The sequence below is a fragment of the Lepidochelys kempii genome, chromosome 5 (genome assembly GCF_965140285.1).
Source record: "Lepidochelys kempii isolate rLepKem1 chromosome 5, rLepKem1.hap1, whole genome shotgun sequence".
NCBI classification, from domain to species: Eukaryota; Metazoa; Chordata; order Testudines; family Cheloniidae; genus Lepidochelys; species Lepidochelys kempii.
This window is the reverse complement of record NC_136384.1, coordinates 15,743,618-15,761,823: the sequence shown is the minus strand read 5'-3', so window position 1 is coordinate 15,761,823 and position 18,206 is coordinate 15,743,618. Positions and strand designations below refer to the sequence as shown.

Genomic DNA, 18,206 nt, shown 5'->3' with positions numbered 1-18,206 from the left:
TGTTTCTAGTTTCGTTTTCTTTCTAATTTAAAATTTTTGTTCTTGTAATGGAAAGGTCTCAAAGCTCAGGGGAATATTATATAGACCGGGACCCCACCACAGGGATGGCATCTGAACAGCTTGCTTTGTTTGTGGTGGCTTCCTGACTTCTCATGCTGTGCCAGGTCTGACCCCCAATAGAAAAAGAGGCTTCCTGTCCTGCTGTGCTTCATTAATGGAAACTGTGCTGTTTTACATGCCTCTCAGCTCTGCAGAGTGTAAAGGTAATAGTCCCTTTCTGTATACCTCTCCAGTGCAGGTGGGATACTGTTCTGTTTGGAGTGGTACATGAGTTGAGACAATTCAGAGGACAGAAGCAATAATGACCCATGGGTGGAGGGGCTCCTACTGAAGGGTCCAAAAATGCCATCAGTCTGGAGAAGAACTATTTTGGGTGGTTCATGGAGGGCATAACTAGGAGTAATGGAATGAAAATAGGAAAAGTTACTGATGTATATCAGGCTCTGGCCCACTCTTCCAATGCATGTGACTGGAGCCCCATCTCTTGGGATGTCCTAAAACTGAACTTGAAAAGATAATAGGAAACATTCTTGTATGACTAATACATGGTAGAGGGGAGGGGGAACTGAACTTCTTATTTTAATATTCCACTTAACAGTTGATTATTTTATTCTGTATGGCACAGGTAATACCTGTAGTTAAAGTTCCACAATAAAACCCTGTTGCAGTTTTTTATAACTTTGCCAAACTTCAACCATTGAGATTGAAATTTTCCATGCTTTAGTGCCTGTCTCAGCCTGAACTCTTTGTTAACTTTAAAAAAAAAATGGTTCAGCTGATTCCAAGAATGAGATTAGGGGAAAGTGTTGTTTTGGCCAGGTTAAATTTTTTTGCACCCATTTTGTTGAGAAGCTCTAGGGCTAATGAGCTTTGGAGCAGGGACTTGAAATTTAACCCGAGTCTCTTGTTCCTGTTGCTGTCCCTGTGAACACTTGCCCAAGTTATAAGCCTTTGAAAGATCTCAGTATGCAGATAATCAGACTTGTCGTGTTGGCTTCACAGTTCTTCCAAAGATTCCATTTGTGTTGAGCATGCTCTAGCTCAGGGCTGCAGGGGCCATGCAGGACCTTCCCTGCAATGAAGCTGCTAGGAAAAATTACATTCAAAACACTAAGGTTGCAAAGTCAAGCATTTGTAGGCTAGGAAATGACACTTGTTGCAGAGGGTAATGGGGTGAGGAGGGGAACATGGCCTCTAGTGGCTATAGAATCAGATGAGGCAACGGCTCTGCCCTGAGGATCACAGGTGAAGGCAGAGTCTCTGCAAGCAGGAATCCATAAAACAGATTCTACAGAGGGTGCTGGGGCTGATGCTGAGGTTGGTGGGTTTGTCTGCAGAGTCATGGGTTATGGTTCACACATTTCCCTTCTGCAGTCACTCCTCCCTGCTTCTCTTAGGCCTCCTGGATTTCTTGGGAGGCTCCCACCTAGATTATTACTATTCACTCAGCAGAAGCATGATACTTAATTGAATAGATATTGATGGATACAATAGAAAATCTTAAAATAACGTGCTACATAGCTATATACATACACACACTGGATGTTGCCAGAAGCAGGGTAAGTGATCAGATGTAGTATGCCAAATCTTATGTTCCTATCTCTGTAACAGTTGCTTTTCCTTCCACTTTTTATATTTATCTGAATTCCCATGAATTGAAAGTACTGTACTATTATCAGAAAATGAAATTAGGCCAAGACATTAAGGAATATCCCAGAATATCTCAAGAGGTAATGAGAAAAGCCTCTGGCTATAAGCAGAATTAATCAGAAGCATGACAACTGCAATATTATAGTTGTTTCCAGTCTTATAGGAAAGTGGGTGTTTTATGAATCCATGAATAGGACCCAAGTTCTGTGAGTCAAGGTTATAAATGTCCCAATGTAAAGGACTGTGTATGAACAATAATGATTTAAAAACTAAAATTTAAACAAGTTAAATAGACATTGACTGATGGAGTCACATCACTCCACATTGGACTGTGAACATATCAGATCTTATAAGCTAAACATGGATGCAATTAGTTAGCAATTAAATATGAGACAACCAAAGAAAACCCAAATCCTGCAGTCAGTAGTGTATGTGATGCAGTAGGTAATATCTGCAGTGTTTTTGTAATCCTATTGGTCCCAGAATATTAGAGAGACCAGTTGGGTGAGGTAATATCTTTTATCGGACCCATTTCTGTTGGTGAAAGAGACAAACTTTTGAGCTTACGCAGAGCTCTTCTTCAGGTCTGGGAGAGGTATTCAGAATGTCACACTTAAATGCATGGTGGGAGCTCGAAAGCTTGATCCTTACACCAACAGAAGTTGGTCCAACAAAAAGATATTATCTCAGCCATCTTGGCTCAGTAGGTGATAGTCTAGTGGGCCCCTGTACTGCTGGTGGTTTTGGAGGAGACATACAATTGGGACTCCAACCACACGAGATCATTAAGATCCCATAGTACTTTTCGCATGAGTTTGCTTTAATTCTGATGTCCTGACTAAATTAGCTATACTCTACCTACTTAAATTCCCCTGTAGAATCAAGGGGATACAATTTTTTTCTTTCCATCCTAAAATATGGTTATGCACTGTTAAACAGCTCCTGTGTTCCACCCCTAAGGTAATGGCATTTATTGGTGGATGAAGCAATCCCCAGTTATAGTTTGAGTATTTTAGAATCTTTTAACTAACAGGTGCAAAGTAAATCATCCTGGATCTTGTTATCTGGGATCTCACTCTTGGGAGCATTTATTAAACAAAACACCCCTTGGCTGCTCTCCTGCCAACATCGATACTGCTGCTTCTTGAGGATGGTTTAATTATGCTGAGGAGAGAGCTCTCTCCCATCGGGGCTACATGGGAGATCTTACAGTGGTGCAGCTGCAGCGGTATAGCTGAGCTGCTGTAAATCTGTAGTGTAAACATAGCCTTAGCCCCTGTCCCTAGGTCAGGATAACAGCACTTTCCTATCTCACTGGGCTGTTGCGATTCTGAAGTGCTCTGGTACTATAGTGATGAGAGCTGTATAAGTACTTTAGATAGAAGATTAGATAGTCTTTCTTAAAGCTTCAGCTCCTGGAGTCACATGGTAAATGAGAATATTGGCATTTGTTTAATAGAAAGTTTTTCTAATAAACTTCTCACAGTTGTGAAAGAAAAACATGAAAAAATAGATTCTAAGGACAGAAGGGACCACTGTGATCTTCTAGTTTAACCTATTATAGCCGAGGCCATATACCTGCATTAATTCCTGTTCAAAAATAGAACACATCTTTTCGAAAAACATCTAATCGTGACTTAAAAATTGTCAGCAGTAGAGAATCCACCACAATCCTTGGTAACTTTCTCTGTTAAAAAGTCCAGTATGAATGCTAATAGTTTCAAAAACCAGAATGCAAATAAAACAAGTCCAAAGTGTATTCTTTAAATTGAATGAACCCAATCTCTTGAGCTTGTCTCACAATTTTTTAACACATCAGGTTGTTAATACTGCCTCTCTCTTGTTAGGTTTTTATACCAGTACTCTCTGGATGACTTCTGCTGTCTTATGTATCTTGAACATTAATTGCAAGTTTAAAATTCAGGCCTGAGCCTTTCCCTTTTCTCTTGGCTTATGCCCTACCCTGTGATTTAAGACCCCTTTACCAATATTTAAAGCATCTTATATTAAGGGTAAATTACACCACACCCTGGAGATAAACTTTAAGGCACTGACAGTAAGTCAACACAATTTGTAACACAGCAACATGGAGAATACGGCAAGGAAAATTTGCTGAATAATGCAGTAGGAAAGGGCGTTCAGGTCATGCTCCTGAGGCAAGGACAGTTCTCTCTCTCCCCATTGCAAGGGAGAAATGCCTGATTCAAGCCCCTCTCTTGTCCTCCAGTGAATGGTAACTGGGGTAGATTTCCCTGCCTTATGGGCACTACCCGGGGTAGGTCCCCCACTCTCTCCCTGCCCTCTTCTAAGGGCACACTACCTCGGGCAGGTTCCCACCCCTTCCCTCCACTCCCCTTGGGGCACACTACATGGGGCAGGTCCTCCCACTCTCCCTGCCTAGGGGCACACTACCTGGGGCAGGTCCCCTCCCCTCTCTTCCTGCCCTCCCCCTGAGGGCACACCACCTGGGGCAGGTCCCCCGCCCTCCTCTAGGGGCACACTACCTGGGGCAGGTCCCCTCCTCTCTCTTCCTGCTCTCCCCCTAGGGGCACACCACCTGGGGCAGGTCCCCCACCCTCCCCCTAGGGGCACATGACCTGGGGCAGGTCCCCTCCTCTCTCTTCCTGCCCTCCCCCCTAAGGGCACACTACCTGGGGCAGGACCCTCCTCTCTCTTCCTGCCCTCCCCCTAGGGGCACACCACCTGGGGCAGGTCCCCCGCCCTCCCCCTAGGGGCACACGACCTGGGGCAGGTCCCCTCCCCTCTCTTCCTGCCCTCCCCCTAGGGGCACATGACCGGGGGCAGGTCCCCCGCCCTCCCCCTAGGGGCACACGACCTGGGGCAGGTCCCCTCCTCTCTCTTCCTGCCCTCCCCCCTAAGGTCACACTACCTGGGGCAGGACCCTCCTCTCTCTTCCTGCCCTCCCCCTAGGGGCACACGACCTGGGGCAGGTCCCCCGCCCTCCCCCTAGGGGCACACGACCTGGGGCAGGTCCCCTCCCCTCTCTTCCTGCCCTCCCCCTAGGGGCACATGACCGGGGGCAGGTCCCCCGCCCTCCCCCTAGGGGCACACGACCTGGGGCAGGTCCCCTCCCCTCTCTTCCTGCCCTCCCCCTAAGGGCACACTACCTGGGGCAGGTCCCCTCCCCTCTCTTCCTGCCCTCCCCCTAGGGGCACACAACCTGGGGCAGGTCCCCCGCCCTCCCCCTAGGGGCACACGACCTGGGGCAGGACCCTCCTCTCTCTTCCTGCCCTCCCCCTAGGGGCACACGACCTGGGGCAGGTCCCCTCCTCTCTCTTCCTGCCCTCCCCCTAGGGGTACACCACCTGGGGCAGGTCCCCCGCCCTCCCCCTAGGGGCACACGACCTGGGGCAGGTCCCGTCCCCTCTCTTCCTGCCCTCCCTCTAGGGGCACACGACCTGGGGCAGGTCCCCCGCCCTCCCCCTAGGGGCACACGACCTGGGGCAGGTCCCGTCCCCTCTCTTCCTGCCCTCCCTCTAGGGGCACACGACCTGGGGCAGGTCCCCCGCCCTCCCCCTAGGGGCACATGACCTGGGGCAGGTCCCGTCCCCTCTCTTCCTGCCCTCCCCCTGGGGGCACACCACCTGGGGCAGGTCCCCTGCCCTCCTCTAGGGGCACACGACCTGGGGCAGGTCCCCTCCTCTCTCTTCCTGCCCTCCCCCTAGGGGCACACCACCTGGGGCAGGTCCCCCGCCCTCCCCCTAGGGGCACATGACCTGGGGCAGGTCCCCTCCTCTCTCTTCCTGCCCTCCCCCTAGGGGCACACCACCTGGGGCAGGTCCCCCGCCCTCCCCCTAGGGGCACATGACCTGGGGCAGGTCCCCTCCTCTCTCTTCCTGCCCTCCCCCTAGGGGCACACGACCTGGGGCAGGTCCCCCGCCCTCCCCCTAGGGGCACACGACCTGGGGCAGGTCCCGTCCCCTCTCTTCCTGCCCTCCCCCTAGGGGCACACGACCTGGGGCAGGTCCCCCGCCCTCCCCCTAGGGGCACACGACCTGGGGCAGGTCCCGTCCCCTCTCTTCCTGCCCTCCCCCTAGGGGCACACGACCTGGGGCAGGTCCCGTCCCCTCTCTTCCTGCCCTCCCCCTAGGGGCACACCACCTGGGGCAGGCCCCCCTCTCCCCGTTCGTGGACGCGCTCAGTAGGAGTTAGGCAGGCTGCTCCTCCAGCGCTCACGCAGAGTCTCCCCCCCCCCGCAGAGAACTACATTTCCCAGCATGCTCCTCCTCGCCTGGCGCCGGCCGCGGACGGACGCAGCGGGGGGAGGGGAAGCTGCGGCGGTGACGACGTGGAAAGATGGACGCGGCCTGATCCCGGCGGAGCCGCGGGTGTGTGGGGTGTCCGGAGAGCGAGCCAGCCCGGCAGCCGCGCGGGGAAGGGCGCGACAGCCGCCGCCCCTCACCCCCTCTCACGGGAGCGGGAGCCAGGTGAGTCTCCGCCCCCTTTCCCCCCTCCCAAGGTGCGGGCTGAGCATCTCTGGGGAGAGGGGGTGGTGCCTGGAGGGGCGGCTTAGGGTTGGCTGGGGCTCGAGACGTGGGGCTGGCGGTTGGTTGTGTCTGGGTGGGGGTCGCTGCTGCCCGGGAGATGGCGGTTGGGGGGCGGGGGCGGTGTCAGGGGTGAGGGGGGGGAGTAGGACTGGGGGTTGCGATGGGGGGGGGCGGGCGATAGCGGGTGGCAGGTGGAGGAAGAAGTGGTGTAATGTAAGAAACTGCTCCCTGTCGGAACGTGCTACACCTGATGTAGCTAATTCCTACAGCGAGCAGTTTCTCACGCTGTCGGACTGTGCTACCCGGAGCAGGGAGGGGTAGTGAATTGTTGCCATTAGCAGTTACTGGTACGTAGGGTTGTTTTTATGTGCAGACGTGCCCTAATTTACTCAAACTTGACAGTGCTGTAGGGTGAAAGCATAAAGCGTTCAGCTTCCAAACGACCCTGCCTGGATTCATTGCAGTGGGATGTGGGACAGGTGGATAATTTAAACTCTGAATTTCGTTAGGCTTGGCCTTCAGTATACTTCTGTGCTGGTGCGATCTCCGACCGTTCTAGTTTGTCACCTTGGCAGGCATGCACAGGCAGCAAAGCACTTGTCCTGTTGCCTCGACTGAGAAAGGGGTTTCTGATCAGAGGGAGTGTAGATTCCAGGGAGCTCCTGTGGCAATAGCTCATTGCAGATGAAAGGGCTTGTTCACAAAGACATTTTGAAGTCTGTATGGTAAAGATGAGCCAGATGGGTTTGTCTCCATGCAGCTATATTTTATTCTCTGGGGGTTGGGTAGAAAGGAGAGAGAGAAGTATTTTGGATTTCCTCTTTCCCTTACTGAGGGCCATCTATGCTCACCTGAAATTTTTCCTGGCAGAAGTAGTTGCTATCTATTTATTACAGGTCAAAATATGGCTGCCATCCCACAGAGACATTGGTGGTGGTGGAGGTTAGAAGAGGGCAAAAAGTCCTTTCCCTCCCCCCCCCCCCAAATACTCCCATGCATGTGGAAGCTGTAATGTTGCGGCTGCCTGATGGCAGATGGGTAGGGGCAGAAGGCACTACCAGCTATACCAGAGGTGGGCCAACTATGGTCCGCAGGCCACATCCAGCTTGCAGGACTGTCCTGCCCGGCCCCTGAGCTCCCGGCCAGGGAGGCTAGCCCCCGGCCCTTCCCCCGCTTTCCCCCCTCCCCTGCATGCGAGGTGGCAGCACGGCTTGCGCCCGCCCACCTCCCAGGCTTTCCAATAAGCCTGTCTTGCTGGTCTGAGCGGCATGGTAAGGAGGAGGTGGGGGTTGGATAAGGGGCAGGAGGTCCCAGGGGGCAGTCAGGGGACAGGGGGCAGTTGGATGGGGGGGAGGTTTTGGGGGTGGGGGGGATGGTGTGGATTGCACTCTCAGCAAATTTGCGGATGATACTAAACTGGGAGGAGTGGTAAATATGCTGGAGGGGAGGGATAGGATACAGAAAGACCTAGACAAATTGGAGGATTGGGCCAAAAGAAATCTGATGAGGTTCAATAAGGATAAGTGCAGGGTCCTGCACTTAGGACGGAAGAACCCAATGCACAGTTACAGACTAGGGACCGAATGGCTAGGCAGCAGTTCTGCGGAAAAGGACCTAGGGGTGACAGTGGGCGAGAAGCTGGATATGAGTCAGCAGTGTGCCCTTGTTGCCAAGAAGGCCAATGGCATTTTGGGATGTATAAGTAGGGGCATAGCGAGCAGATCGAGGGACGTGATCGTTCCCCTCTATTCGACATTGGTGAGGCCTCATCTGGAGTACTGTGTCCAGTTTTGGGCCCCACACTTCAGGAAGGATGTGGATAAATTGGAGAGAGTCCAGCGAAGGGCAACAAAAATGATTAGGGGACTGGAACACATGAGTTATGAAGAGAGGCTGAGGGAGCTGGGATTGTTTAGCCTGCAGAAGAGAAGAATGAGGGGGGATTTGATAGCTGCTTTCAACTACCTGAAAGGGGGTTCCAAAGAGGATGGCTCTAGACTGTTCTCAATGGTAGCAAATGACAGAACGAGGAGTAATGGTCTCAAGTTGCAGTGGGGAAGGTTTAGATTGGATATTAGGAAAAACTTTTTCACTAAGAGGGTGGTGAAACACTGGAATGCGTTACCTAGGGAGGTGGTAGAATCTCCTTCCTTAGAGGTTTTTAAGGTCAGGCTTGACAAAGCCCTGACTGGGATGATTTAACTGGGAATTGGTCCTGCTTTGAGCAGGGGGTTGGACTAGATGACCTTCTGGGGTTCCTTCCAACCCTGATATTCTATGATTCTATGACGGTCAGGACACAGGGAGCAGGGTCGTTGGATAGGAGATGGGATCCCGAGGGGTCAGTTAGGGTCGGGGGGTCCCGGGAGGTGGCAGTCAGGGACAAGGAGCGGGGGGGGTTGGATGGGTTGGGGGGCCTGTCAGGGGGCGGGGGTGTGGATGGGGGTCAGGCAGTCAGGGGACAGGGAGCAGGGGGGTTGGATAGGGGTTGGGGTCTCGGGGGGGGCAGTTAGGGGCGGTTGGTCCTGGGAGGGGGTGGTCAGGGGTCAAGGAGCAGAGGGGGTTGGGTGGGTCGGGGGTTCTGAGGGGTGCAGTCAGGGGGCAGGAAGTGGGAGGGGGAAGATGGGGGTTGGGGCTAGGCTGTTGGCGGAGGCACAGCCTTCCCTACCTGGTCCTCCATACTGTTTTGCAACCCCGATGTGGCCCTCAGGCCAAAAGGTTTGCCCACCCTTGAGCTATACTGAGCACCCTAGAGAAGCCATGCACTGTGTGGTGTGTATACTGCTACATCTACTCTATACTGGTGAGGGCAACCCTCACTTCACAGTGCTCCTGGTGGTCCCGAGGCTTCCGCTCGCTTCCACCAGCACAAACACCCCTCCTACCACCACTGCTTGAAGATGTACCACCTTCTCCTCCTCCACCCCATTGTTCAAGCTTTAGAGCTATAACTGGGCCTGCAGTTGGTAAAGTGCTCATGATCTCTATAAAACATGGCGTAGAATGATTATAACTGTTGCTACTGAGGATCTCAAACTCAGACAGACCTAGTGGGGAGGCAGAGTGTTCTATTGAAAAAACAATGTGGTGGTTTCAGTGAGGTGAATAGCTTTTTAGAGGTTCAGGATTCTCCCATGAACAAATAAATGAGCCAGTGAAGCAGCCTCACAAAATAAACAAATCTATCCTGCTATTTACATTAGGAGCATAATTGATGCTGAATACTGCAGCTGACAGAATGTGATCTAAACAAGTATCAGACAGATCTCTCTATCTTTCCCAGAGCTTTTGGCTCAGCTCTGCACATGCCTATCCCAGTCACACTCCCTGTTTTCATCTGGCTTCTCTCACTCAACACAAAATGAAATACACACAAGATGACATTTGGAAAGATGAGAGTTTCAGTTGATGAACCTGCCAGGTAATAGCTGCTGCTGCTGGAAATACAGCAGGAGAGTATACCAGAGAGGCCTTTGAAGAATTTACAAGGGGAATCCAGAAAGTTTATAACTTGGGATTCTGCAGAAAAATATAGGGAAGTGAGCCAGGATTTCCACTGACTTGCTGTGTAACCTTGGGCAAGTCGCATCACCTTGTGTGCCTCCAGTTTCTCCTCTCAGCTTTCCCCTCCTCTGGTCCAGGGGTAGCAAAGTGTGATGGAGGAGGGTACCTCTGGCCCAATTTGGTATGAATGTGACGGGACATCAACCTGAGAGCACAGCATGAGACAGTTCAAAGGTAGAAAACCTTTAGGGATGATTGATGCCTTGTCACAATTTGTTACCATTGTGAAATCCCCATTGTAAATGTGGACTCAACTATAGAGAGGTATTTTTCAAAATATAAAACCTTTACTATTGTAACAAGATATATAAACAAGAACATTTTAGTTTTCATTCCAACAGTTTATTTAAAAAAAAAAAAAAAGCATCTGGACATATTTATAGATACAGTTATTAACACTTTTTTCTTTACTGAAATGTATAGTACTGTTACATTTCTCTACTTCTCATTTATATTTCAGCAGTGTTATTTGAAGAAAACCAAAATACTCCTCTTAACAAAATCATTCTACAATGTACATTTTAGTTAAATAGCTGAACTATGAACACTTGTTGCATCTGTACTCTTTCTTCCTATCAGTCAGGTTTTTTTCATTGATTCCCTCTGGAAGGAGTGCACATGTGCCCACCTCTTACAAGAGTCGCACTGCACCTTTGATAAGTAATAGATGAGAAAATTAAATCACAAAACTAACAATTGTACAGATCATTTCAACTAACTGGTAAAAGTTACAAAATAATATTGTTTCAACATATAATCACTCAAGATATGACTATCAGCAGCAGTGGAAATACTTGCTACTGTGGAATTATTACAAAAATCGTGATCCTTAGCAGGTTATTACGTTGGGACAATATGCAACTGGCTACATCTTCAGCCATGAGCTTTGTTCTTGTACTGCACATAAAAATATTCTTCTTACTTTTCTGCTCCGATATATGGTGTGTGTTTCTCATACCATTTTGTGTTTCCTACCATCATGCCATCTTTATTATTTTTTTTTTTGCAAGTCACATAACTGCAGTATAAGCAGTAGTCCTCCACACTCTCTGAAAAAATCAATAAAATGTTGTCAAATAATGGTTATATTGTGACCAAAACTGTAAATAGAAGGCTTGATTTATTCATTAGTATCAATTACACCAAAAAAATTACTGGTTTGCAAATACTTTTCCTTTTTGGGGGTGGGGTGTGGGGCTCATAGTTGAAATTTTATTTGGAGCCTCACTCTATGATTTTCCAAATTTTGGTTTACTGCTGGTGGTCTATAAAGATATCGACATAGATTTCACTGCTTGATCAATAGCAACCATTCACTCCCACCACATTTTTAATAGTACTTACAGACATTATTCATGCAGATTCACCATTAGAGAATCAAATATGTGACATATCCCATTGTAGGTGTATTAAGATAATTCTTTGTGATATGACTTTATTCCATTCTTTCAGTTATCTTCCCATATGCTATGGGCCCATTAAGTATATGTAACAAAGTTATTAGCTGACTCTTTCATTAAAAGAATTGCTATTTTTCTTCTAAATGTAGTTAGAGCCGCTTGTAGTTTCTATAGTACTGTAGTCTTTATACTGTAAATATGTTTCTGCAAACTAATAACACTTCTAATTGGAAAAAACATCATAATCATGTATCATTAACAATCAATATTGAACATCTGGTACTGAATACCTTTAGGATTAGTGGTCCACAGTTGTGCCCATCACTTTGTCTCTTGTGTTCCGCTATTTTGGTTTTCCAATTCCCTGACAGTTTTGCTGTTTGTTGGTAGAGGAAAGACCTGAAATTTGAAGGAAGTACAGTAGCCAACTGTATAGGAGGGTTTTGCTTTTTCTTGCAATTTCTGTACATGTTTTGTAAACCTTTCTTTCTCTGCTTGCAAGGACTGAATGATCACATGTATGCACTTGGTTTCATATAATTGTATCTGAGTCTTATGCTACATATATCACTTGCTTTGCTGTGGCCAGTGTTGCTACTAACACCTCATAACTCATGCTAAATGCTAGTATTTTGTGACCAATTTGTTAGTCTCTAAGGTGCCACAAATACGCCTGTTCTTTTTTCAGTGAAGTAGTTAGCTGTGCTCAAATCTCACAAGTTCACTCAATGTCCATTATTAAGCACAAGTGCATGGTGTTTCCATTTCTCTTTGTCGCTATCTGGAAGATATTATCCTCATTGTAACAGTTTTTAAAAACAATTTTCACAATAACAATACATGTGAATTGTGAAAGTAAAAATCACCTCCAATCCCTCAGGAATTCTCTTTCATATGTCATCTCATTACCCAAGGGGTCAATTATTACCAACTCTTTGGTTTCCATTAGTGTTATCTGTAAGTGAACATGCATCAACGTATGTTGTTGGAAATATGATAATTGCAACAATTTTCTAATGATTTTTCTAAACATTGCATGCAGATCTTATCATTGGTAGTGTGTTACTAATACACAAGAGAAAATCCTATTGTTAGTTCCTTGAATACAACAGTGCAGACTATATTCTTTATACTTACATTGCAAACAGAATAACACAATCTCTGCACTAGTGTTTTATTTTCTAAACTGCAGAATTTCAAGATTTACATTACAGTTCCATTTTCATTTTCCATGTATTGAAGTTATTAAAAGCCCAGTATAACAGGAAATTATGTCACTGGTACACAGCTCTATTTGAATCCTATGTAATAATATATTAAGTGCAGATAATCGCAAAGTATAACATTGGAAAGCATCTTACCACAATAACCCAGTGATTTGGAGAGTTGAAAGGAAGCACGACTATATCACTTCGCAGAATTCCACTCTGTGATCATTGAAAGAAGAATTAAAAATGCAGTTATATTTGCCTGTGAAGCAAAGCAGTCAGTGTGGATTACATTGTATTTCCCAATTTCAGGACATGCTTACTATTACTCATTCCCCAACATAGCATAGTATGATGGGGTCAGGCCTGATGGCTATAGGAGAGTGGTGGAAGGCAGGTATATTAGCCCCAGGATAAACAGGCCCCTTTTCCCTTGGAAACTGAGCAGGGGTTACTTCACCATAATTGGGACACCTGGGGTAAATCAAGGGGCTTGTCAGAACCTATTAAGAGCCTTCCCTCCAGCCAGCTAGAGGTGTGTGATAGGAGCTGTGGGAGAAAGGCGTACCACTGGAAAGGTGGGTGTGCAGACGCTGACAAGCACCAGGAGGGAAACCCCACAGGTGCAGAGGCAAAGGGCAGGGGAAACACTGCCCAACAGGGCGAACAGCCCTTCCAAACCCTGGAGGTCTGAGGGAAGAAACGCCACCAGAGGGGAGAGACTGAACTGGGTGTCTGGTCTGTCGCCACCACGTCTGGAGGTGTTACCACAGACTAAGAGCCTCCCCTCCCGCTCCCCCCGTCAAGGGGGCTGGGAGGAACCCTGCTCAGGCAAGGTGTGCACAGCAAGCCCAGGGACATGGGGAAATTCTGAGGGAGAGAGGAATACTCCCGCCTGCCGCTAAGTGGAGGTGGGAAACCCACCGAGGAGCAGAATGAACTCTGCCATAATAGTTTTTACTGTTTCTTAAGACTGTGCTTAACTGCCTTTCTGAAAATGGGAATTGCCCATGTTGGGCACGAAAGCTTGTTAACATTTACCTTCTCCATTTTCATTTGGCTTGCTCTGCCTGACAGAATGCTAGTAGCAACTACTGAGGAGATGGCTTTTACACTCCAGGAAATTGTTAATGTGGCACACAAAAAAACACAATGCAATTCATTTTTTAAAAAAGGGCATGGAAAAAATCCTTACTGTTACAAAAAACATATGTAAGATAGTTGACAAATCTTACGTTTTTAAGACCGCATGCGCTCTGTTGTACTTACTTTAAGAACTGACTAAGCAGTGCATATACTTGTGTTGCTATCATGGCTGCACTGAGCTGTATATCAAAACTCTGTACATGTCACGGATTGTATCTCAGGTATATACCTCAAATTACTTCTGAGTACATGTTTGGCAGCAGTAAGTACAGTGAGATGCAGCAATTAGAGGTTTGTATTCACAATTCCAGGCTATGTGCAGTTAAACATGTCTTAGCACATATTCATCTGATAGTTTGATAATTGATATAATTGCTATTTCCATGTAGCATCACAATAAGTGGCCTATCTTTCCACTTGCTTTCTCGACCACACAACACAGATACGCATCAATAACCTACAACAGATGTTGAAAGAATAGTTAACATTTGAAAACATCTGAGCAATCAATCCAGTCACCTTCTGTGTTTATAGCTATTTCAACGTATGTCATCGGTCAGTCATCTTTCTAGCATCAGGTCACAAAATGCAGCGTCATACAAACTGATTTTTCTTACTTTGGCCTCCAGTCTGTCCGCAATCTTGTGCGTCATTATGAATTTTACTCGAAAAAAACAAAACCAAATGCATATTACGTGCATGGTAATGCAATTACTTTTTTCCTCTGTTTGACCATCATGAAACCGTTCTTACATGAAAGCTATCGACATGCAAAGTGTTAACAAATTCTTTAAAAACAAATGTGTGGTAAGCAATACCTTTGAGAAACCATTCTTTGTCTTTATCATCCTCCATAGGCATGTCATCAGCATCACTTGGATGACTGCTTGCAACTTCTGCCACTACACACTCCTCTTCTTCTGTGTCTGTGACCTCTACCTTTATCACGTGGCTGTCGTGAGGCTTGTGAGATATATTGCCTCCCATTTCTCCTACCTCTTCTGAGGTGGCTGTTTTTACAGTGTCATCCACTACAGTTTCCATTTCCATGTTTTCCTGTGATCTGTTTTCAGCAGCTAATGTTGGAGGCTCTTTAAATAGTTTTAAATGGGAAATACTGTACATGGATCCTAAAAGTTTCCCTGAGATAGTTTCTAATTTAACTAAAAAAGAAAAGGAGTACTTGTGGCACCTTAGAGACTAACCAATTTATTTGAGCATAAGCTTTTGTGAGCTACAGCGAATACAGACTAACACGGCTGTTACTCTGAAACCTGTCTAATTTAACTGTTTTGCCCTCTACAGTGGTAACTTTGTATGGTCCACGGTAGGTAGGTTGCAGCGGCCCTCCCTTTCTTGTTTTCCTTCTCGCATTCAGTAACGTGACGCTGTCCCCAACCTCAAATGTTGTTTTCCCATGTTTACAAGTCTTAGTTTTGGCATACTGTATTTGTTGCTTTTCTTGTGCTTTAGAAATATTACTAATAGCCAGTTCAATGTCAGCATCACAGCTAGATTTCATATTTATGCTGTACTCTTTGTAGTATTCCTCACTGAGTTTCTCAAAATCTGTTGGCTTTGTAAACAAATAGAAAAGGAGTTGTGTTTTGTAAAATGAACAATCACAGAATAAACACATGCACCGGAAAGTTGATGGTTCTCAAAGACACTTACCATGTAATTGTCTGAGGCTTGGCCTGGCAATGTTGCTTCAAAGCCATACAGTAGTCAAAAGGGTGACATTTTGGTTGTTATGTTTGGTTTTGATTGCAAAGAAAATAAAATGTCACCAAGAAATTTGTCCCAATGACTCCCAGTGTCATCAGCCAACTTCCGCAATGCTCTGTAACAAATGAAGATGGATTATTTGTGGCGGGGAGGGGAAAGGACTGTCTTTACTGAGAGAAATTATATGCAATCCAAAGGGCGAAAAGAGGCCATCCTAGTGCATTGGTATGATTATTTTTTTCTTGAAATGCAAGACAATAGACTTGCAATTTACTAAAATTTTGAAGCAACTTGTAGCTTCTGTCATAGTGCATTCTCCTTGCTATTAATACTGTAATTTTCCCAGCCCTAAAATTACCTTTTAATGGATTTGTTTGTGTTTTCAGCCAATCCAGTGGTTTGTGGGTGCTATGGGCTGATGAAGCTACGTTGTATTCCCAATTTTTTGCCAATGTCTCGGTTATACTGAAAGAAAAAAAGTTATGCCATAAACTTTCCTTTGGACAGGTTTGGTGGCTAAAAAGAGACCAAAGAATAAAACGTTATAGCAACTCTGATGGGGTGACCAGCAGTAATCCTTGCCAAAGTTCATAGAAACTTGTTGAAAAAATGCCCATAAAGAAAAACTCACAAGGGCAATGAAGCCCATGTTCACTGTCAACTATCTGTGTTCTGAAAGTATGGTTTAAGACATAGTCAAAAACAACCTCAGAAATAAGTATTTACCTCATTAATGAATTCTGACCCACAATCTGTCAGTATATGCTGTGGACATCCAAATCACTGTATAATTTTGTACATTTTCTTTGACACCTCAGATGCTGACTTATTTCGAAGTGGAAATACTTCAACCCATCTTGTAGGATAGTTTGTGGCTGTCAGTATATACTGGTATCCCTTCTTTGTTGCTGGTAATGGTCCTATTAAATCCATTCCCACCAATTCAAAGGGCCGAATGACCTGTATGTAAGGGAACCAGTTGGAGTCATATTTTGGATTTCTCTTATTTCATATTCTCAATAAGCTCATAAGTAGTAAGCATACTGAACATTGTGATGTGGGTTACACAGCCACACTATCAGAATCTAATTTCCATTTGTAAAAACAGAATAAAAAGAAGTCAACAAAAAAGTAATATAGGAATACATATAAGAAAAATGATACAATAATAAACCTGCAGAAATACAGAAGTGCAAGGAGCAATAGAGCTCATTGTTGCACTCTGTTGTGCCACTGACATGCGTTGCGTTCGCTGGGAATTAAAGGCCTCGTGTAGCAATGGTAAAAATGGATAATAAGCAATTACCTTTGACTCTCTCTAAGATTTCTTAACGGTTTTTAAGGGAAGAGAATGAGACTTGATGTCATATATATGCAGTTCACACTAAGAACATTCCTAATGCTTTGACGCTGGAAGGAAGGTAAAAGGAAATTCTGAAGAAATTTAGTAGATGTCTCAGAGTTGAAAACTCACCTTTATGCTTTTCAGGGTGATATCCAGCTTTAATTCCTTTCTCACTTTCTGGCAATGCAGACATCGCGAAACCTAGTTTAGACGGAATAATAGGATGACATTAAAATTCTTGTATGAAAATATTATTGCAAGGGAAGGGATTGTACTTTTACAGCAAAAGTATAATTACTGTTCTTTGCAATGTAAATGTAAACTTTGTCTTTAAAATATAAAGTAAATATTCCAGGATTTAGTTTTATTCCGGTACAGACCCAATCGGCAATGTCTTTTGTCATCCCAGGCCAATAGTAATTTGTGTTCATGGCAATTGTCATTTTGACTATTCCTTGATGTCTACCCTGTGAGCTGTCATGATACTGTTCAAAGAGTTGTAGGGCTTGTTTCCTGGTGTGCACAACGACAATCTTGCTTCCTTTGGCGGAATGGAAAAGTGTCCCCTCTGATAATCAGAGAAGATGGAGATATGATGACATCACCTGCTGAGCTTAAGCAATTATCAGATATTTTCAAAGTCCTAGATTCATTATAAGGCATATGCATATACAAGATAGCTGAATACAGAATGGGTCATTCTGCCTTTGGTAAGGGGTGGGTGAGTGACATTTGTGAGCTGTAGCTCACGAAAGCTTATGCTCAAATAAATTGGTTAGTCTCTAAGGTGCCACAAGTCCTCCTTTTTCTTTTTGCCAATACAGACTAACACGGCTGTTACTCTGAAACATTTCAATATATGACTATAAGTAGATGTTAAATAAAAATGTTAAGCTAGAAGTCGTTGTTCAATGAACATTTATGGACTGTTGTTTGTAGGATACACTGGATAACATGCTTGAGAAATAAAGATACAATTTAGGCTTTTTTGGTAATATTTATATTTCATACTCTTCTCATATAACTGAGAAATACAGTTACAGTGCCTACATATGTAGGTGTGATAGAGTGCTAGGTAAGAAACCCTGAGTCAGCACTCTGTTCATAGCACCTCCAATCAGGCATAGCTGATTGGAGCTGATGAAGCAGCCCTGTGCCTAATTTGTGGGTGGGGCAGCAGAAAGGCTAATTAAGCCATTAGCCAGGCACAGGAAGGAAGTGGAAAGGGGGGAAAGAAGGCAGTGAGAAGGAGAGAGCAATTACTTTCCCCTTACTTGTGAAGGCGCTAGGTATGCTGTGAAGGTGGTAGGACTAGGGTTACCAACTTTCTACTTACTCAAAATCAAACACCCTTGCCCTGCCCCTCCTCTGAGGCCCCACCCCTGCTGGACCCCTTCTCCAAGGCCTGCCCCCCGCTCACTACATCACCCCTCTCTCTGTCGCTCGCTCTCTCCCGCCCTCACTCACTCGCTCATTTTCATTGTGCTGGCTCAAGGGGTTGGGGTGCGGGAGGGGGTACAGGCTCGGGGTGAGTTCTGGGATGAGGCCAAAAATGAGGGGTTTAGGGGGCTGGGGGTGGGTTGTGTGTGGGAGTGCA

At 46.0% G+C, this 18,206-nt stretch overlaps 1 protein-coding gene across 2 annotated transcripts in view; it reads left to right on the top strand.

Annotated features, from left to right (window-relative positions):
* Window positions 1-5,990: 5,990 nt before the first annotated feature.
* The window catches only part of DYM (dymeclin), a 389,895-nt gene continuing 377,679 nt past the window's right edge, over window positions 5,991-18,206 (top strand). For both annotated transcript variants that reach the window (XM_073343514.2, XM_073343512.2), the window contains exon 1: window positions 5,991-6,158. The gene's annotated coding sequence lies outside the window, so the exon portion shown is untranslated. The remainder of the gene's footprint in view (window positions 6,159-18,206) is intronic.